We start from the raw sequence: 22,663 nt of genomic DNA, 5'->3' as shown, positions 1-22,663 counted from the left end.
CTATATGCCTCAAGGACCATAGGAAAAGCAGCATTCGATACTGAAGGAGAATATGTGACTGCTGCCATATGGCTCTTCTAAAAATGAGTGGGCAGGAAAGGAAACTGAGGGACCATGCACAGCTGGGCAATAAGAGAGGACACGTCCTTTGTATTAAGGCAGTGAAGTCTCTCAGCTCTTATTTGGAGAGACTACTTCCCTCATATACCTTCCCTAAGGTAAAATTTCCTCTAGTCCCTTCCCTTCCCTTCCCATTGTCTCTTTCAAAGATGTGTCTAGCAGCATGGGAAGCTGTCAATTTCTTTCCTTTCCAACAGAAGTTAAAGAACAGATTCGCTAGTGAATCCTCACCAGTGGCAGCCGTAAATTAGATTTCTAGGAAGTAAAATTCTTGCTGTTTTATCCCTGAGGATGGTTGTTATTGCACACAGGGGCTGTGCAGCATTCAAAGAAAGAGGGCTGCAGGGAATGAAGTGAAGGCAGAGAGACCCTTTCCCAAAGCTGGGTCTCGGTGGTCAATGTGCAGTAGTAGGCCTGTATCATCCATTAATCTTCTAGTGGTTTTTAAACCATCCAAGGCTGTAATCCAACATAGGTTCCAAAATCCAATCTTTGCCTGCCCTGTCATAACTTCTTATAAAATAGAAGCCACCTTTTAGTCTAAATTTGTCAAGTGTGTGCTATAGGCATAGCTGAAGGTTACAAATAAGAAGTGATTTAGTAACACAGGATACTCAGCCTTTGTGGATCAGCTTTGGGGAAGCATTCTTGAATGTAATCCTCATGTTTCATTGCATTTTTTTTAAACCAGTTCTTAAATAAGCCACTGTTTGGATAAAGGATTTGCTTGTCAACTAATTACGTGTGCTCGCATCTGAGCCCTGAGAGGAGTAATGTCATGTAATGTAATAACAACGGTGAGAATTATTTGTCACAGGGAAAGGGCTAAGACCATAGAAAAGCCACGCTTTCTTCACCTGGATATTACCTGTGATTGCTCTGGTTTTGTTCTCTGATAGTGGCTCCACCTAACAGAAAAGGAAAATAGAGCATGACTTGTGTGTTCTTCATTCCACTTAGGTTCATTCCACATGGTTGATTGTTCACCTGAGGTTCAGGTGATCCTTGGGAGGGATCCAGGTGTGCTTTCAGGCCTTACAGTACACCTGATGATGTGATCTAATAACCCTGTGATGAGGTTGAACTAATGAATCTTTGCATCAGTGGATGGCAGTCACAGGGACAACAGATGAAGACATCAAGTGCGAGATACGCTGATTCCACGTGCTTTCATTCAAGTCCTGAAAATGTATACAAGGACAATGATTTCCCTATTGAGATAGGCCATCCTCACAGTGGGTTAACAAAACATTTCTGAGAAGCTCATCTGAACTGTAGACTTTGTGTACAACATATAATGAGGGGTTGATTGCTTTCCTGAATGTGGTATCCATGGGCAAACCCCTTGTTCAAAACCTAAGCCATTGAAAGTCCCATGGCTGAGACGTTTCACAGTCACGGCAATGCATAGAGATTTCCTGTATGGAAATGATTAACAATGAATGGTGAAAGGAAAAAACAAGAATTGCTTTAGAGATCTACTTTGATAATCAGTAGAAATACTAGCAAATCACAACAACTAGACTCTTCTAACACTAGCTACTCACATGCCTTACCAAAGTAAGAAATACTTTAATCTTTGCCTCACTATTTGTACAGTCCACAGCACAGAAACAAGTTTCAGGGCTTTTTCTGACCTATCCTGACTATCTTCTGTCCTCAGTATGGGACACGACTCTTCTCATACCTAAGTTTGCAGGGCTACCAGTGCCCCAACAGTCCAACACACAAAGTTTGGACTTCATTTTCAACAACACACAGAGGAGGCACTGAAGGCACTGCAAAGTATTATGAAACAGAAATTCTAATTAAATAATAAGCAGGCAGAAAGATTTATTGCACATAATTTCTTAAGCTAATTATGCCTCCTTTGGGGCCTAGGTGATGAGAAGTCTCCTGTGCGCATTCCCAAAGCACTATAAATCTGATGGTTCTGTAGTGTCCTCACCTAGAAAATGGCTCTAGCAGCGTGGGCTGCAGCAAGCTGGATTCATAGAACCATAGAATGTTTTGGGTTCCAAAGGACCTTCAGAGCTCATCTTGGACAGCCCCCCCTGCAATGAGCAGGGACATCTTCAACTAGATCAGGTTGCCCAGAACCACATCCAGTCCTACCTAGAAAGTGTTCAGGAATGGTGCATCTACCACCTCTCTGGGCAACCTGTGCCAGTGTTTTACCATCCTCATTGTAAAGAATTTCTTCCTCACATTCATCCTGAATCTTGTCCTGTTGCTACAGGCCCTGATATAAAAGTCTTTCCCCATCTTTCTTATAGGTCCTATTGTCACTGTATGTTCAGGATGCTACGGATTCCACTTCACATGTAAATGCACTTCGTAACTGTAGCTGCAGAGAGATGGTTGGATGAAATCTGCAGTGTGACTCAGACATATCCTTCCAGGTCCTCAAGATTTTTCATCTTGAAGCACCTGAATCTAAACTGATTGTAAATTTAAATCTCAAACTGCTTTATATGTCAATCCCTTCGCAGAAAAGAAAGACAGTAATAATGAAAAGAATGTTTAATTATTATAATAAGTACAATACTAGATATATTTATTCCAGATGCACTTGGTAGCCTGAATAAATATAACAGATGGTAAGAAAATAAATAGATGAGAAATTGTCGATGTCTGCAATTAGATTCATCAAATAAATGAGGAAGGTCAAAGAATGGAAACTTAATGGCCAAGGTGTTTATACAGGTAGGCAGTTCTGCTTTGCTGTTTTAAGTGATCAGGGGTAGTGACTTGGAAATCAGTAGCTCACTGTTGTCCCTTTATTTCTTCTTCCTTTAATTACCTCCTCCTTCATAGCTGCACTACCTTGCCATCTTTCTTGATAGTAGCATTTAGGACCAAAGGTTATATTGCTCTCCAATATGGTTATGAATCCTTTTGCAATCCTTTTGAGATCATGGTCAAGTTTGACATCCTCAGGACAGTGAGAAGAGCGTGCAGCAAGCTCACTGCCCTGGACTTCAAAAGAGCAGACTTTGGCCTCTTCAGGAACCTGCTTCGGAAGGTTCCATGGGATATAGCCCTAGAGGGCAGGGGGGCCCAAGACTCTTGGTTGATATTCAAGGATCACCTACTGCAAGCTCAGGAGTGTTGCATCCTAACTAGAAGGAAGTGCAGCAGGAAAGCTAGGAGACCTCCCTGGATGGATAAGGAGCTGCTGAGGAAACTTAGAGGGACAAAAGAGGCTTATGAAAGGTGGAAGGAAGGACAGGTGGCCTGGGATGTTGTCCGAGAAGCTAGGGACCAGGTTAGGAAAGCTAAGGCCTAGTTAGAATTAAATTTTTCTAGGGATGTGAAAGATAACAGGAAGGGATTCTATAGGTACATTGCAAATAAAAAACAGAGTAGGGACAATGTGGGCCCTCTCCAGAAGCTCTCGGGAGAACTGGATACACAGGATTTGGAGAAGGCTGAGGTTCTGAATGACTTCTTTGCCTCGGTCTTCACTGGCAAAGGCTCTGACCAAACCACCCAAGTCTTGTAAGGCAGATGCAGGGACTGTGAGAATGAAGACCTTGCGCCCACTGTAGAAGAGGAACTGGTTTGAGACCATCTTAAGAACCTGAATGTGCACAAGTCCGTGGGTCCTGATAAAATCCATCCGCAGGTCCTGAAGGAGCTGGCGAATGAAGTTACTGAGCCACTGGCCGTCATATTTGAAAAATCATGGCGGTCAGGTGAAGTTCCCGACGACTGGAAAAAGGGAAATATAACCCCCATTTTCAAGAAGGGGAAAATGGATGACCCAGGGAATTACAGACCAGTCAGTCTCACCTCTGTGCCTGGCAAAATCTTGGAGCAGATTCTCCTGGAAGGCATGCTAAGGCAGATGAAAATCAACAAGGTGCTTGGTGACAGCCAGCATGGCTTCACTAAGGGGAAATCCTGCCTGACCAATTTGGTGGCCTTCTATGCTGGGGCTACAGAACTGAGGGACAGGGGTAGAGCAGTTGATGTCATCTACCTGGACTTGTGTAAAGTGTTCGACACTGTCCCACAGCTTCTCTTCTCCAGGCTGAACAGCCCCAACTTTCTCAGCCTGTCTTCATATGGGAGGTGCTCCAGTCCCCTGATCATCCCTGTGGTCCTTCTCTGGAGTTGTTCCAACAGTTCCATGTCTTTTTTATGTTGAGGACACCAGAACTGCACACAATACTCCAGGGGAGGTCTCCTGAGAGCAGAGTAGAGGGGCAGGATCACCTCCTTCGACCTGCTGGTCACGCTCCTTTTGACGCAGCCCAGGATACGGTTGCTTTCTGGGCTGCAAGCGCACACTGAAGCCGGCTCATGTTCATTTTCTCATCAACCAACACCCCCAAGTCCTTCTCCACAGGGCTGCTCTGAATCTCTTCTTTGCCCAACCTGTAGCTGTGCCTGGTATTGCTCTGACCCAGGTGTAGGACCTTGCACTTGTCATGGTTAAACTTCATGAGGTTGGCATCAGCCCACCTCACAAGCGTGTCAAGGTCCCTCTGGATGGCATTCCTTCCCTCCAGCGTATCAACCGAACCACACGGCTCGGTGTCATCGGCAAACTTGCTGAGGGCACACTCAATCCCACTGTCCATGTCAGCGACAAAGAGGATGAACAAGACCAGTCCCAACACCGATCCCTAACGGACACATCACGTACTGCTTCCTGCAAACTCTTTCCCACTTTCATTCCCCTACCCCTCCCCTGCCCTAGTTTCTGGTTTTATTCAGTGTCCTCTCATTTTCTCTTAGTCCGCTTTTTGTCTCTTACCCTGCTCCACTGCCTTCCTCCCTCCCTCCCCTCACTTAGCCTTTGATTTTCTATCAGTCTTTATCAACTTTGTCCTCCACACAAGCTCCATCACTGTTTCTTTTCTTGTTTAATGTTTCAGCCTCCTCTGGTGCAGAGAAAATGTGACTTCTCCAGTTGCTTGAAACACAGCTGACCTCTCCATGCAGGAACCAGAGATCGGAGTTTGATGCAAGAGACATCCTTAGACTCAGATGTTTCCACTTGTGACAGCAGACACTGCAATTGCCTCTAGAGACCTGACACTCAGCGTCATTTAAGCTGTCACCAGAGGTACCTGTTTAGCTATTGCAGTTCTCCTTGTCTGATCTATAGCTTCAGAGCTTCTTAGCTTGTTGCCTCTTGGACCATTCCCCTGTGAGCTGCAGATGGGAGCAGCCTACTTCCTTCCATGCCTGCATCATCAGGAGTATAAGGGGACATTTAAAGGGAGTTTAAGTCCACCTGACTCTCGGGGAAGACCCTTACCTGCAAAGTGCATACTGCAGAAGAAGTCTTGAACCTGGGCATGGCAAAGAGCATCCCTGAGCAACGAGTGTCCTAGGAAATCTATGAGTCTATGAAATGGGTATTTTCTTAGTGAGGTCCTTTCTGGGAGGCCATACAGAGGCAGGGAACTCTGGGGAAAAGTCTCTGAAGGAAACCAAGAGTTTAAGAATAGAAAGTCAGTGAGGAGGTACGTTTATTAGATTGGAGGGTAACTGATGAAATTACAATTGCTTCATGTCTCTGACCATCCTTCTGCCTTTCCAGCTGAGCCACATTTGCCTGCAGTGAAAGAGATATAGATCTTCAGACCAATGGAGTAAGACAAAGGACATTCTCCCAAAGCCTCATCCGTCTTCAGCTTTCAACTTCTTCATAGGGTAGCTTGACACTGAGAAACTCTTAACCTCATTTTTCAGTGCAGCTCTACAGGTGAGGGACATGTGGTAGCAAGGTCTCTGGGGATGCCCTGCTCTTGGAAAGCAAGAGCAGCCCTTAGTCTTCTCAAAAGGTTATGTCAAGGCAGCAGCCAATTAAGCATAGTTATAAATGGGTTTCTCTTAGTCCTAATAATATCAGAGGAATTCCCTGAGGAAAACTTCTCTTGGAGTTCCTCTTACTTACAATATATGTGCCCAAAATAAAACAAACCAGACTCAGAAAACATCATTTGTTGTATAAAAGTTCACAGTTAAAAATCCCTGAACATCCCATATTTATACCTGGTTCTGTGCTCTTTTTCCTCCCTCTCCCTTGACCCCATTTAACATTTCCAGAGGATGTGCTGAGATTAACTGGAAATGTGGAATGGACTAAAATGACAGCTCTATTCCCAGAAGATGCAGGACTTTAAACAAGATAAAGCAAGGGGTTGGTATCTCAAATTACTGCAATACTGCTATAACACATACATAGCGCAATGAAATGTAATGTAAACTCATCTAATCTGTCAACACAAAATGAATAAGGACTAGAAAGTTGAAACTTGTTTCGATGCCTTTGAAATTGGTAATTTTTTATACTGATGACTGCTTGTGAAATATTTTAATTGGAAAAGCAATGCCTTTTCTGTCAGGAAAGATGTAATGTCAGAGCTCCCACAGGATCAGCTCCAAGGGGGATGCTCCTGAGCAGAAATAGCCATGGTGGAAATTATGGCTCTGCCTGTGTTTCTTTACCCACTCACACCTCCTGCACACAGAGGGACACAAGCTCTGTGCTCTCTGGGGTTCTGTGTGCTGGCAAATCCCAACAGGCAGTGGAAAGATGCTCAACACCTTCTGTTATGTTTGAGTCTCTTGTCGCAGAGCAAACCTCATGTTATTCATTATGAGCATGTGATCTGGCTGCAGCAGGTAACCCAGCAGACTGGAAAAGACCCAGGCAGGACAGGGATGGGGAAACAGCTCCTTTTCCTCTGCTACTCATTTTCCCATTAAACAGTTCTCCATGGGGATGTCCTCAATTATGCCCCATTTATTCTTATATTTTGGCATTTCCCATTGCCTTTTGTTGATTTTCTTCTCTGTTTGAAAGTCTGTTTGAAAATCATTTAATTGGCTTATTGTTAAAAGATGGGATCAGTCGTTCTACAAAAGAAATATATATTCTTGCATCTGTGGAACAACAAGCCCATGCACCAGTGCATGATGGAAATCACAGCTGGAGCTGTGTACTTTTGCAGTACATAGGCATCCTGGTGGGCACCAAGCTGAACATAAGCCAGCAATGTGTGCTTGCAGCAAAGAGGGCTAATGGTGTCCTGGGCTGCATTAGGCAGAGCATTGCTAGAAGGTTGAGGAAGGTGATCCTTCTCTGTGAGACACATCTGGATTGCTGTCTCCAGTGCTGTACTCTGCAGTGCAAGAGAGACATGGACATACTGGAAAGAGTCTAGCAAAGGGGCATGAAGGTGATTGAGGCAATGGAGTATTTCCCATATAGGGAAAGGCTGAGAGAGCTGGGACTGTTCAGCCTGGAGAGAAGACTTGGATGGATCTTACCAATGTATACCTGAAGGGATGGTACAAAGAACATGGAGCCAGACTCTTTTCAGTGGTGCCCAGTGACAGGACCAGAGGCAATGGGCACAAACGGAGACATGGAAAGTTCCCTTGGAACAGTAGGGTACCCTTTTGTACCGTGAGGCTGACTGAGTGTTGGTACAGATTGCTCAGTGAGGTTGTGAAGTCTCCTTCTTTGTCTGGACACGGTCCTGAGCTATAGGTGGTCTTGCTTGAACAGGGGTGTTGGACTGAATGACCTCCTGACATCCTCTGCAATCTCAACCATTATGTGGCTCTGTGATTCAGACTAGAGATGCACTTGCTCCTCTGTAGTTTTTCTTTTACCAAAGCAAAAAATATAAATAAATGTCTTCATGAAAAGGTAAGAGCCTGACATTCCCAGAGTTGGGGTCCTTCCCCCCACAGCTATGCCTTTGAGGGACACTTCCACGCTTCAGGGATGATGGAACAATTCCATTTCCATGACCAATCAAGCCTTGGCTTCTCTCCTGAGTCACTCAATTTGCAGTGACGGTTGCTGTGCTGTGGCCAGCTCTGGCTGCTCAGCAGCTCTGGGCTGACAGCAGGGAGCTGCCTGCTGGAAACAGAGCAGCAAGAATTGGCTGCACATGTAGAGAAGATAATAGCAACTTTCTTCAGGGTGAATCACAAATGTCTGTGAGGCAAAACACCCTCCTAGCCTGCCCAGGGATGCTGCTACAAGGTCAGATCAAGCCTCTCTCTTCCTCTCCTATCTTGGCCCTTTTGGTGTGCTGGAGACAAGCAGCGTGCAGGATATTGGTGGAGGCAGATGCAGCCCAGCTGTGGTGGCAACAGGCACTGATGTGTGATCTTCATGTCTGCCAGGAGCAGAGATCATGTGTTGTTGTATCCCAAGGGGCTCTCCCTGCAGTGACGAGTCAGGGCAGCTGGTTTCAACAAAAGAGGCTTTTACAGCTCAATTTTCCAGGAAGGAATAACACAGAGTAGAAATGCCGTTAAGCCCACATGATGCTTCCAGAAAAGCTTGCGGATTGGTAATGCTGTGAGCAAGCATTATGAACATCTGCTCTGAACAAGCCAACATGCCCCAGCAGCTTTTGCTCTTAGCGTCAGTGAAGGGCTCCTCAGACCCCCGATCCCTGCCTTGTGCAGGAAACTTCCATAAATCACTTGATTTTCTAGGCCAGTGCTCAAGATGAAGCCACAGAGTTCCAGCCCCCTGACAAGCCCCATCCAGCCTGGCCTTGAACACCGCCAGGGATGGAGCATTCACAACTTCCCTGGGCAACCCATTCCAGTGCCTCACCACCCTAACAGTAAAGAAATTCTTCCGTATATCTAACCTGAACTTCCCTTGTTTAAGTTTGAACACCCCTTGTCCTATCACTACAGTCCCTGATGAAGAGTCCAAATCCCTCTTCTTCAGTTGAAATATGACCTTTTAAAAAGCTTTCCTTTATCTGGAAACCTCTGTGGGCTTTCAAAACATGCCATGGTTCTCAAATATTTCTGTGTTTAGTATATTTTACTGAAACAAAAGTTAATTTTCACAGACCACAAGCGTCTGCGGGCACTCAGGCTTGCTGGCACTTTCCACAAACAGAAAGAGGTTAAAAGAAAAGGATTTGTTTTAAATCCTGGCACCTGAAGACAGCTGCTGGGAAATTTTCCACATTTTTGATGTATTTTTTGGAAAATAAAAATGGGTGCACTCTGCCAGTATATTTCTTAAAGGCTGCATCTCCTTACAAAGTGATAACAGATTAATAGCTGTGGAAAACTCAGGGCAAGCTGGCACCTAGGCAAAATATAAGCTCAAAAGGTCACATCCCAGACTCAGATAATAGCCAAATATATGGTTTAGGGTAACCTGACCCAGACAACAAAGAGGTGGTGAATGCCCCATCCCTGGCAGTGTTCAAGGCCTGGTTGGACAGCGTCTTGGGTGACATGATCTAGTGTGAGGTGTCCCTGCCCATGGCAGGGGCGTTGGAACTGGATGATGTTAAGGTCCTTTCCAACCAAAGTCATTCCATGACTCTATGATTTAAAGCAGTTATAAACTTGGATATTTCTGGACCAGGAAGCTGCTTTATGAGTTATGGAGAAACAAGCTCCAACTGCTGTAAATACAAGGCAGAGCCAGCTGAGATCTCGGAAATTCATATACCTGATGCTTCCCATGGGGGAAGGCTGGCTCTACCTGGGATGTATTGTGAGGCTGGAAGGAAGGTTGCAGCTCCCTCCTAATATTGAGATCCTCAGTGAGATGCTCTGGTCCTGAGTGGGACCCTGCTCCCATAGGACAGCTGTGGAGGCCAGGTAGGGCAGGCTTTGCTTGTGCCCTTGGGCTGGCAGCCCTGCCAATGCTGTGCAGCTGCTTCACACTCCTGGGAAAGCCAAAATAAAGAGCTCTGTCTTAGAATCATAGAACAGTTCGGGTTGGAATGGACCTTAAGATCATCCAGTTCCAACCCCCTTGCCATGGGCAGGGACACCTCACACTAGACCATGTTGCCCAAGGCTCTGTCCTACTTGGCCTTGAACACTGCCAGGGATGCAGCATTTACCACTTCTTTGGGCAGCCTGTTCCAGTGCCTCACCACCCTCACAGTAAAGAACTTCTTCCTTATATCTAACCTGAACTTCCCCTGTTTCAACTTGACCCCATCGCCCCTTTTCCTATCACTACGAACCCTGATGAAGAGATGGATCTTGGAGATGGTTCTTCAGCCTCCTTGCAGAACCAGCAGAATCTCACTCTTTTGCCTCATTTTGAAAGTGTTAGGATATTATACTTTTTATGTTATTATATTAAAGAAACTTTGAAAGCTGTTACTCAAATAGGGAGGAGAATGGTGTTGCTGTTTCCTTCTCTCACCTCCACTGTCATCTCTCCCTTATGCCGTGATTTCTACTGCAACAGCTTAATGGCACATTTCACTCTTAATGCACGCTGTGCACAGTTGCATTAACTTCACCAAGGCTGCATCTGCTACAGCATTAGGGTGAATTTCACCTAAAAGCTTCCTCTCCCTCCTCTCTGACAATTGCTTTTTTATTTTCTTTTTTCTTTTTAATTCTTTTTCTTTCTCTTTCCCTTTCTCTTTCTTTTTTTCTCTTTTCTGTCTCTTTTTTTTTCTCTCTTTCTCTCTTTATCTTTTTCTTTTAATTTTTTTCCTTTTTTCCCTTTCTTTGCCTCTTTTTCTCTTTCCCTTTCTGTCCTGGGTTCAGCAGTAGCAGTCATTTTTCTCCTCCTTGGTAGCTGGTGCAGTGCAGTGTTTTGACTTTCGGCCTGGGAACAGAGCTGATAAAAATGATGTTCTGGTTTGGCCAAGGACTTTGTGAGCCTCATGCTCTGCCAGGGAGGAGGGGAAGCTGGGAGGAAGCAGAGACAGGACACCTGACCCAAACTGACCAAAGAGGTATTCTATACCACAGCACATCATGCCCAGGATGTAACTGAGAGCTACCCAGAAGGGCTAGGGACTGGAGGGTTGGAGGAGGTATCGATCGGTGCTTGGTCGGGCTGGGGGGGTGAGCTATCAGTCGGCAGGTGGTGAAGTGTTGTATTCTCTTGCCTTGTTATTTCCTTTATCATTATTATTATTGGTGGTAACAGTAGTGATTTGTGTTATACCTCAGTTACTAAACTGTTCTTATCTCTACCCATGGGAGTTGCATTCTTTTTGATTCTCCTTTCCATCCATCCAGGAGTAGGGGGAGGGAAGTGAACGAGTTGTCTGACTCGGTTTAAACCATGACACTTTCCCTTTCTTTTTCCTTTTCCCTTTTCCCTTTCCCTTTCCATTTGCCTTTCCATTTCCCTTTCCCTTTCCTTTTCCCATTCCCCTTCCCCTTCCCCTTCTCCTACTTCTTTTCCTTTCTCTGTTTCCTGTTCTTTTTTCCCTACTTTGCCATCTTAACCAGTACATGGATGAAATTCTCTGGCTGTACTGACATCACTGAAGTCAGGATATTATTCCCATTTGACTGCAGCCCATAGTCACATGCTACAAGCCAGTGTGTATCTCAACCCCACAGCTCATAACAATTTTGATTTTAGATTAAATGGTAAATGGATCACCTTCTACACAGGAGAATCCAAACTTCCTCCAAAACCTGGGCTTCCTTAACAGTTGCAATGACAAGCATGACGTTATCTTAAAGATGTGGCTTTGACTGAAAAAAGAATATACATGAAAGAAAAGGGAAACATCAAACATGTATATAAATATTCAAAAGAATTCTGGATTCTCCACTTGCATTGCCTGCTTTTAACTACAGTGTAGGACTGCCGGATAAAACTGTGTAGACAGTAAAAATAAGACAGCCAGTTGTAGTACTGCCAGACAGAGGAATCAAAATCCTCAAGCTCCTTCTTGTTCCCCTGTTTTGCCTAGGCATGTGTAGGTGCGACCCTGAAAGGTGCTGCAAAGCCCTATTTGAGAAGCCAGACCATTACAGTACTGAGTGTGTAAGTCACCCACAGCCAGCACATAGCTCAGTACATAACCAGTACACCCACAGCCAGTACGTAACTCTCAAATCTTGGCATCTTGGTCATGCTTTAAAAATATTTGCCTTCCCCTGTGGTAAGGTCTAGTTTGTGTATCCTTTCCTTGTTCTTGGCAGCGGGGTTTCATGGAAGAAATCCCTCTGGAACTTAATGGGACTATTCATTCCTGTAGGTGCTTCCATGGTTGCACAGATTAATCCAGGATACAAATTTCTAGAGGATGCCTTAAAAGACACCTATATCCTCTCAATGCCATTGGGATCTAAGCGTTTAATTTACTTTTTCAAAGAGCATGCATGATGTCCAAAGCATGACATGATTTTTAGGATAAGAAAAGGATGTTTTTCTAGAAGGAGCCGAAAATGGCAGACTTCAAAACAGATCCCTTTTAAGCATCAAAATGCACATTTTTATCCCAAACCTTCAAAGCATCATTAGTAATTCTGGGTACACAACTTCTTGTATCAGAAGCACTTGAAAGAGTGCTGAGCATTGTGAATCCTTAAAATCCAGGTCCCTCCAAGGTCTCTTAAGACACCCATCAAAAAATAGACTAAATTAGGATCACAAGTCACTCTACAGATCTTTTATTGTTTTTAAATAGCTGCTGTCATCCTGTACCAAATAGACATAGAAACTCCATATCTAGTGTCCCCCAGAACTGCCTTTTGGGTGGAATTATTTGGTAGCAACCAATACTGTATGCCCTAAAAAACCCATAAAGTGTAATAATGGAAGCACTGAATTATTTGTGACCTGTCAGGTTTGATTTATATCAAATGACATATTCCCTTTCAGTCTTCCTAATTACCAGGACTTTTGTGTGTGTGAAATAATATCTGGGAGTATTTACTGCATATCAAATCCCTTATTTATGTCATCCCACCCAATTATCAATTTGGGAAATTAGATTATTGCTAGTTCTAGAGATGTTGCTTTGAATTATTTGGAAGGTATAAATCTGTGAAATATAATGAATTTCAGGAGTATATTTTCATTAAATATGTATCACAGGGGTTCAGTGTGTGATTTTCTACAGTCACATCAGGCATTTTTAATTAATTTTTGAACCTGGCAAAGTGCATTTTCCTCAGTGTGAATAAGTTGTCTGCCAAAGGGAGTTTGTGATGCTCTGAAATGTATGGTGGGCTCTCTAGCTTGTCCTTTGACTTGTAAAAAGATAAAATAAGGGAGGGGAGACCCAAAGGCAGCTATTCCTCAGTGAGAACAGTATTGCCCACTATGCAAATATTCTGTCCTTACACCTCCTACATCATGATTCCTAAAATCCTAAGGCAAATCTCAGATGAACTATGACATGGCTCACAGTTTCTGCATAGTAGCACATCACACATACTGTAAGTCAAGAGGACTGAAACCTTGATTAAAAAACCTTAAGTAATTGGGAACAAACAAGAAGAATTAGAGATGTGTGCACGTCTATGGGGGTATGATATAACAGGCATCACAGAAACATGGTGGGATGGCTCCTATGACTGCAGTGTTGGAATGGAAGGTTACAGGCTCTTTAGGAAGGACCGGCCTGGCAGGCGGGGAGGGGAAGTTGCCCTTCATGTTAGGGATAGGCTGGAGAGTATGGAACTCTGTCTGGGGACAGGTGAGCAGTCCTCAGAGAGTTTGTGGGTCAGGGTTAAAGGGAATATAGCTATGGGAGACATTACTGTGGGGATCTGTTACAGACCGCCTGATCAAGGAGAACTTGCGAATGAAGCACTCCATAGACAGATAGGAGAAGTCTCACGCTCGCAGGCCCTTGTTCTCATGGGTGACTTCAACCACCCTGACATCTGTTGGAAGAACGGTATGGCCCGTCACAAGCAATCCAGGAGGTTCCTCGATTGTGTAGAAGACAACTTCCTTCTGCAAGTAATAGAGGAGCCGACAAGGAGAGGTGCCACGCTTGGCCTCGTGCTCACCAACAGGGAAGGGCTTGTTGGAAATGTGACGATCCAGGGCAGCCTTGGATGCAGCGATCATGAGATGATCAAATTTGAGATCCTCAGGACAGTGAGAAGAGCGTGCAGCAAGCTCACTGCCCTGGACTTCAAAAGAGCAGACTTTGGCCTCTTCAGGAACCTGCTTCGGAAGGTTCCATGGGATATAGCCCTAGAGGGCAGGGGGGCCCGAGACTCTTGGTTGATATTCAAGGATCACCTACTGCAAGCTCAGGAGTGTTGCATCCCAACTAGAAGGAAGTGCAGCAGGAGGGCCAGGAGACCTCCTTGGATGGATAAGGAGCTCCTGAGGAAAATTCAAATGAAAAAAGAGGCTTATAATAAGGGGAAGCAAGGACAAGTGGCATGGGAAGAGTACAGGGATGTTGTCCGGGAAACTAGGGACCAGGTTAGGAAAGCTAAATCCCACTTAGAATTAAACTTAGCTAGAGGTATTAAAGACAACAGGAAGGGATTCTACAAGTACATAGCAAATAAAAAACAGACTAGGGACAATGTAGGCCCCCTCAGGAAGCTCTCAGGAGAACTGGCTACTCTGGATTTGGAGAAGGCTGAGGTTCTGAATGACTTCTTTGCCTTGGTCTTCACTGGCAAAGGCTCTGACCACACCACCCAAGTCTCAGAAGGCAGATGCAGGGACTGTGAGAATGAAGACCTTGAGCCCACTGTAGGAGAGGATCTGGTTCGAGACCATCTTAAAAATATGAACGTGCACAAGTCCGTGGGTCCCGATGAGATCCATCCACGGGTCCTGAAGGAGCTGGAGAATGAAGTTGCGAAGCCGCTGGCCATCATATTTGAGAAATCATGGCAGTCAGGTGAAGTTCCCAATGACTGGAAAAAGGGAAATATAACCCCCATTTTCAAGAAGAGGAAAATGGATGACCCAGGGAATTACAGACCAGTCAGTCTCACCTCTGTGCCTGGCAAAATCTTGGGACAGATTCACCTGGAAGCCATGCTAAGGCACATGAAAATCAACAAGGTGCTCAGTGACAGCCAGCATGGCTTCACTAAGGGGAAATCCTGCCTGACCAATTTGGTGGCCTTCTATGCTGGGGCTACAGAACTGATGGACGGGGGTAGAGCAGTTGATGTCATCTACCTGGACTTGTGTAAAGCATTCGACACTGTCCCACACGACATCCTTGTCTCTAAATTGGAGAGACATCAGTTTGATGGAAGGAGCACTCGGTGGATAAAGAACTGGCTGAATGGCCGCACACAAAGAGTTGTCATCAATGGCTCAATGTCCGGCTGGAGATCAGTAACGAGTGGTGTCCTTCAGGGATCGGTCTTGTTTAACATCTTTGTTGCTGACATGGACAGTGGGATTGAGTGTGCCCTCAGAAAGTTTACCAATGACACCAAGCTGTGTGGCTCGGTTGATACGCTGGAGGGAAGGAATGCCATCCAGTGGGACCTTGACACACTTGTGAGGTGGGCTGATGCCAACCTCATGAAGTTTAACCATGCCAAGTGCAAGGTCCTACACCTGGTTTGGAGCAATCCTGGGCACAGCTACAGGTTGGGCAGAGAAGAGATTCAGAGCAGCCCTGTGGAGAAGGACTTGGGGGTGTTCGTTGATGAGAAAATGAACATGGGCTGGCAGTGTGCGCTTGCAGCCCAGAAAGCCAACCGTATCCTGGGCTGCATCAAGAGGATCGTGACCAGCAGGTCGAAGGAGGTGATCCTGACCCTCTACTCTGCTCTTGTGAGACCTCCCCTGGAGTATTGTGTGCAGTTCTGGCATCCTCAACATAAAAAGGACATGGAACTGTTGGAACAAGTCCAGAGAAGGGCCACGAGGATGATCAGGGGACTGGAGCACCTCCTGTATGAAGATAGGCTGAGGAAGTTGGGGCTGTTCAGCCTGGAGAAGAGAAGGCTGCGTGGAGACCTCATAGCAGCCTTCCAGTGTCTGAAGAGGGCCTATAGGGATGCTGGGGAGGGACTCTTCATTAGAGACTGTAGTGATAGGACAAGGGGTAACGGGTTAAAACTTAAACAGGGGACGTTTAGGTTGGATGTAAGAAGGAAATTCTTTCCTGTTAGGGTGGTGAGGCACTGGAATAGGTTTCCCAGGGAGGCTGTGAATGCTCCATCCCTGGCAGTGCTCAAGACCAGTTTGGACGAGGCCTTGGGTGATATGATTTAGCGTAAGGTGTCCCTGCCCACGGCAGGGGGGTTGGAACTAGATGATCTTAAGGTCCTTTCCAACCCTAACTATTCTATGATTTTATGATTCTATGTTAAAATTGAAATCATTAACTGTAGCTTCTTGTTTGGTAGAGCGGTTTAAGGAACTTCTGATTTAAATGGCCAAATTCATTTTTTTCCATTGAAAAGAGTCAGTTTTTCCAAGCCATTTTGATGTTTCACCAGGAAAAGGTGTTTTACAGTCTCACAGCTGTCACAGGACAGCAAAACTGACATGAACATTTCAGCTCAAGGAACTGCAAGCAGACTGGTATTAAAGAAGAGGTGGTCACTCTCCTTCCTTTGCTCTCCTTCCCTTCCAGCAGGGTGTGGGGAAGCAGTACTCTCACCTCTAGCCAGCCTGGAAGATTTGGTGGGTTTACTTTTCACCACTGAGGTTTGGGACCCAGAAAGCTGCCATTTGACCTCTCCTGGAATTTGCCCCATAAAACTTACTGAGGTTTTATTGCTGTTGCTGTTTTTTCCTCCTGTCCAGAGCAGGTTCTACTGCACAGAAATGTCATTTTCAGCCTTCATCTGCTACTTTATGCTATACGGAACACAGAGCAAGACGCCAGATGAGGATGCCTAGGGAGCGGAGCAGGAGTCCCTGCCTGTGTCACTGGCTTGAAATAATCCACAGGTATCAGGCATCACCAGTCATCCATCCCACCACACTGGGATCCCTGTGCCATCAGGCGGGTACCAAGCTTCCACCTCCAAAAGCTCTGCTCGCGATATACAGAAGAGGATCCAGCCTCCCTGTTAAACCCTACACAAGCTGCTAGCAAGCATTTAGATCCATCAGAAAACAGCCAATTTGAATTCTCAGTTAAAAGAGTTGTGTATATATATATATATCTTTGTGCTGTTGCTTGCAGCCCCTGGAAGATGTCAAAATCTTGTGGAGGAAGTATTTGCTGATCTCTATCAGCAGTGCAAATGAGATGGGTGACTCAGTGTTGCTCTGATTAATGCATGGAAAGACCTTTTCTGAAATACATTTAGTATGTTTCCCCCTGGAGACAGGAGATAATCTGCAGCAAGCACATCCTCCCACACCTCTCCTGGGCACTAGAACTTAATAACAAATCCCCTGTGGATGCTCTTTTACTAGGGCAGGTACTGCTGTAGCAACCATGGTGGGAAACGCAGGGTAAGTGGAGTCCAGGAATTTTGGCAATGGTTTTTAATTCCATCCTGTATCATCAAACCATGAATCCTAATGGCATATGCTAAAGGCCTGTCATCAAACCTAATCTGTAAATAAAATGGTTCTGTGTGAAGGTGGGTAGACCAGTCAAAAACGATAACATAAGTCTCTGGCATCACCTCTGAAGTGTATGGGTAATCTTTGGGGTATCCTTCCTTCAGTATATTTCCATCATGGAAGTTCCTTAGTATTTTCCCAGGGTTACTTGCACGAGCAAGTCCTTACCTGATTGGGAAAAAAACCTACTCAACCATGCTGCAAACAGTCAAAGACGTGGCTTGAATGGAATAAAACCCCAGCAATAGCCTGGCAAGGCATTTGGAAGCATTTACACACTAGAGGTTGGCGTTGTGCCATTTGTTTTCTCACTGGAAGGATTGACAGGGTTAATTTGCTTTCATAAAGTGGTAGAATTTCACAGCTCTGACATCTGTCAGTACCTTTGGCCAGCAGGTTCAGAGGTTATTAGTATGGATAACACAGACACAGAAAGCTTAATCAGACAACTGCATTGGTGAAAGTAGGCTTTAAATAAAGGGAGAGACAGGCAAAGAAGTGTTTATCTGGAAACTGTGACTGGAAGAGGAAGCTGCTGTTGCTCAGGGAGAGTGAGATAATTTCTGTTCTCTTCACATCACACCCAAAATTTGTGCAGTTGTTGTTGGGATCTTTTAGAAAGGGCCACAGAGCAGAGTTCTCACAGAATCATAGAATCGTTAGGGTTGGAAAGGACCTTAAGATCATCAAGTTCCAACCCCCCTGCTGTGGGCAGGGACACGTCACTATAAATCATATCACCCAAGGCCTCGTCCAACCTGGCCTTGAACACCACCAGCGATGGAGCATTCACAACCTCCCTGGGCAACCCATTCCAGTGCCTCACCACCCTAACAGGAAAGAATTTCCTTCTTATATCCAATCTAAACTTCCCCTGTTTAGTTTTAACCCGTTACCCCTTGTCCCGTCACTACCTCCTGTGAGCCAGGTGGAGGCCAGTGAGCTCACCCTGCAGGAAGAAGATTCTCATCCTGGAGAGGAGAAGACAACAACATGATGTCATCCAGGAGACGAGAAGCTGCGTGGAGACCTCATAGCAGCCTTCCTGTGTCTGAAGGGGGCCTACAAGGATGCTGGGGAGGGACTCTTCATCAGGGACTGTAGTGACAGGACAAGGGTTGATGGGTTTAAACTTAAACAGGCGAAGTTCAGGTTAGACATAAGGCAGAAGTTCTTTACTGTGAGGGTGGTGAGGCACTGGAACAGGCTGCCCAAATAAGTGGTAAATGCTCTGTCCCTGGCAGTGTTCAAGGCCAGGATGGACAGAGCCTTGGGTGACATAATTTAGTGTGAGGTTTCCCTTTCCATGTAGAGTTGGCACCATCTCCTGTGTCAGCCATTGTGGTGGGTTGACCTTGGCTGGCTCTCAGATGCCCCAGGTGCCTGCCCGACTGCTCTATCACTCCTCATTATCATCAACACAGGGGGAGAAAGTAAGATTAAAAACTAATGGGTCAAGATAAAGGCAAGAAAGCAAAGGTTATACATGAAAGAAGAAAAGAAAAACAAAAAAAAAAGAGATTTATTCTCTAATTCTCATCAGCAGCCGATGTCCAGACTCTTCCTTGGTTGTTTTGGAAGATAAATGCCTTAATAACATATGCTCCCCTCCCTTCCTTTCACCACTTTTATTGCTGAGCATGCCATTATATGGTATGAAATATCCTTTTGGTCAGCTTGGGTCAGCTGCCCCAGCTGTGTCCCTGCCCAGCCTTCTGCGCACAGCCAGCCAACTGGCCTTGGAGGGGGGATAGGAACAAAAGCCTTGATGCTGTGAGCACTGCTCAGCAACATCCAAAACACTGGTGTGTTACCAACACTGTGACAGCTACAAATACAAAGCACAGCACAAAGAGGGCTGCTACGGAGAAAGTTAACTCCACCGCAGCCAGATCCAGTACAGCCACGCAGAGAAAACAGGCAGAATGGGGGCTGCAATGTCATCGCACTGAACTGGCCTGTGGAAATCAACCTTTTCCTTAGGCTTAAAGTGGCTATTGTCTCTACGAGGCTGTGAGAAGCACCAGTTCCCCACTGTGGCATTCAAGACAGGGTTCAATGTGAACTCTGCCTTGGATTGTGCAAGAGAATATGCACAGGGCAGCCTCAGACAAGCTTTCCTGGCTACATAGAAAACAGTAACCTAGAGTCCCCAAGAACGCTCTTCAGGTTCAGTGTGTGACGTACCACAAATACTTATATTTGCATGATCTGGAAGATAACAGCCACTGCACCTGGAGTGGAAACCTGTTTGTCTCGTCTCTCTGGGAGCAGTAATGTGTGACTTTCCTGTGTGCTTCCCCATATCTGTGTGAAAACGTAAGCCATGCACACACCCAGGCTAGCATCTCTCTAGGGCAAGTGACTGTCAGGTCTCAGGTCTTTGTGGAGACACCAAAACTATTAGTTTCTTGCTCTCCACTTCATAATAATAAGGAACTAGGGGGATACTGTTCTTTGTGGGGTTTAGGTACTGCAGGATTAGATGAGTTTCATCCTGCATTCTCTTGTCTCTACTAACTACATACCCATAGAATCAAAGGTGCTGAGAATGACCTCCACAGATGTAGTTTTCTATATGGTATAGACCTGTAGGCTGCCTTAGGAGAGTTCTAGCAACATGTGGAGGTAGATTTATGTCTTCGGGGCCATACTGGACCACATTAAGTTCCATTACTCTCCACTGATAACTTCCAGAGTCTACCTGGATCTGTCTATGCTATTCAGGAGTTTCTACATAAAACCACAGGTGTTTATTGTACTTCTTAGTCAGATGTTTGTGCTCCTTGTTATCCCACACTTAGTATTCAGAAAGAAGATTAGAGCTAATACCTGAGAAAACCTTATGTAAGTCATCATACAACAAATCTAAGCTTCCTTGCTGAATTAGCAACATCTTCTGTTGTGTCAACAGAGGGCCAGCCAGGCCATTTCTGTGATATTTTTAGTCACTGACAAACACTTTGATCCAGCAAATTTATAGTGGTCTGAGAAAAGCCTTCAGCTGGTGTTTGTCACACTGATTTACACTAGCTGGTTACCTACCCTGGCTGTGCCTCCCCAAATCAATACAAGCTTTTTGTGTTCAGCTCCTTTCTTGCTTTAGGTGCAAAACAACCAAAAAACCCCACATCCCACCCTATCAAATAACAATGAGCACAGGACACACGAAATAAGCTCATGAAAAGAAGACATTGTCTCTTGGAAGAAAATTGAAACTCTTCAGAGAGAACATTCTGAGAACATTGTAGCCTATGGCACTGTCACGTAGCTGCACTCTCGTAATGGACACAATATAATGAGTGTTGTTCATGAAAGTTGGTTATTATATTCTAGCTGGAGGTCATACTTTGGCATATATAGAACTGGTAATTTGTACACAGTGGGAGTTCTGCTCTTCTGATTATCTTAGATTATGTCTATATCATAAAGTATCTGCATATCCAAGCTCACATTGCTCCCCAAACTATCCAGTCCTCCACAATGGAGAGATGAGTATTTGAAGCTCAGTTTTCAGCTCAAGCCCTTAAGCTTTACTGATGTCAATGCTCTTTCCTTGATCATTTTGTAGAGCATTTTCACTGTGGCTCTGAGAGGGTTGTTACTGAGCTTGAATGCAAGCCGTCCCTCCTTTAGTCTCCCACCAGTCTCAGCCCTTTTGGATTCTTTTGCTCCTGCTCTGTGTGATGTTAGACTTTGGGTTTTCCTTATGCGCATTTTTTCTATGAACTGTAGTTTAAGAAAAAGCTGTCATCGAGCTATTTAGTCCTTTCAGTGAGTGGCAGGGTTTGGTCTATCCCCACAAGGGTATTGACACAGAGTTTGTAGGATGTCCACAGGAAGGAAAAGATTTTGGCTCATACTCTCTTTTATGGTCCCATCCGGGTAATTATCAGTCCCCCTTCAGGGACAAGGTACAAACACGTCTAGTTCCACATCTCCTATGGTGCTTCTTGGAGGAGAGGGAGCTAGTCTCTGAGTAGCAGTCAAATTACACCTATATCAGGGGCTTAGGGCTTGCAATGTTTCTCTGGCCTGTGCCTTGATCCTGGGAGGTGCTGCTTTTGAGTTTGTCATGCAGCAAGAATTCTATCTGGTGGAGTGATCGCTGAAACAAAACAATTTCGGCTGGAAGGTCTGACTGTGCTCACCCCTTTGTTTGTCATTGTGAGCACAATGAAACCCCCAGGGTTTTTGTCTGAAAACTTTACATTGCTGTCCTTCCAACTATGAGAGAAGGGAGAACAGCAACTACACCAGAAGTGTTATTGAAGTATAAAAAATCCAACAAGCAATCTAAAATGGCTAATAAAATCGTGCCCTGTGCCCCAAACTACAAGCAAGATATGTTACATTGGAACTAGTACTTAATCTAGTGGATAAAGCAGATCATGTCCATACATAAAATTAATTAGGCACAAAATACTCTGTATAAGCATGCAGTTCCCATTATCCCTGAGGTTTTATTCTCTTAAGTAAACAGAAACAGAACCAACATATTAAAAGTGTGGTCTTTTTCAGTAAAGCACATTCTGTAGTATTTTGCTCTTCATCATATAGCAGGTACCTTAGGTTACTTATTAAAATAACTGACATGTTATGGATGAGAGGGCATCTTGAATCTGTGCTGTCCCTAGGGTCTCCTGATTTGAAGCTTGGAATAGGAACAGAGACTTTTTCTATTCATGTCGTTTAGTGTGCTGAGTCTGCTCCAGAAGAAACTGCTGACTGCTAAGACATCTAAGACATCGTCTTAGAAAACAAGAAGCTGCACATCTCCACAGAGCAGTAGGAATATTAGCACCCAAAGTTGTAGCATCTCTCTTCCTTCATGTTATCACCATATGGAAAAGCTAAGAGTAGGGTCTCAAGAGTAAATCAGTGAGTGGACCATTAAGGCTTCAAGTCATCAAAATTCTGCTACAATTTCCTTTCCTCTTACGTGCCTGCTTCTTCCTCAAACACGATCCCTATCTCTTCTCCACAGAAATAGTCGTCGTTTCTTCTGTGTCTCTTCTCTTCCCTTCTTCCTATGAGTGCTACTTCCTTCCCTCCCTAAGCAATACACGCTGCATCTCTCCATGGTTGGTTTGCTCATCATGTCACTTTACACGCCACAGATCACATAGACCTAAAAATGAGAGGAAACACATTTGCAGCTGCCTGCTCTTTGACTATGGTTTTATCCCTGGATTCCCCTGAGGCAGATAGGGCAGCCAGAAATAATTTGCAGTCAAGTTTTTACATGGAAATAACATTACAAGGCTACATAAAAATGTA

This window comes from Pezoporus wallicus, unplaced genomic scaffold, assembly GCF_028554395.1.
Source record: "Pezoporus wallicus isolate ANWC-B61680 ecotype Strahan unplaced genomic scaffold, APGP_CSIRO_Pwel_v1 contig_7545, whole genome shotgun sequence".
Lineage (NCBI taxonomy): Eukaryota > Metazoa > Chordata > Aves > Psittaciformes > Psittacidae > Pezoporus > Pezoporus wallicus.
The sequence above is the reverse complement of the archived record's forward strand: the minus strand, read 5'-3'. Positions refer to the sequence as shown.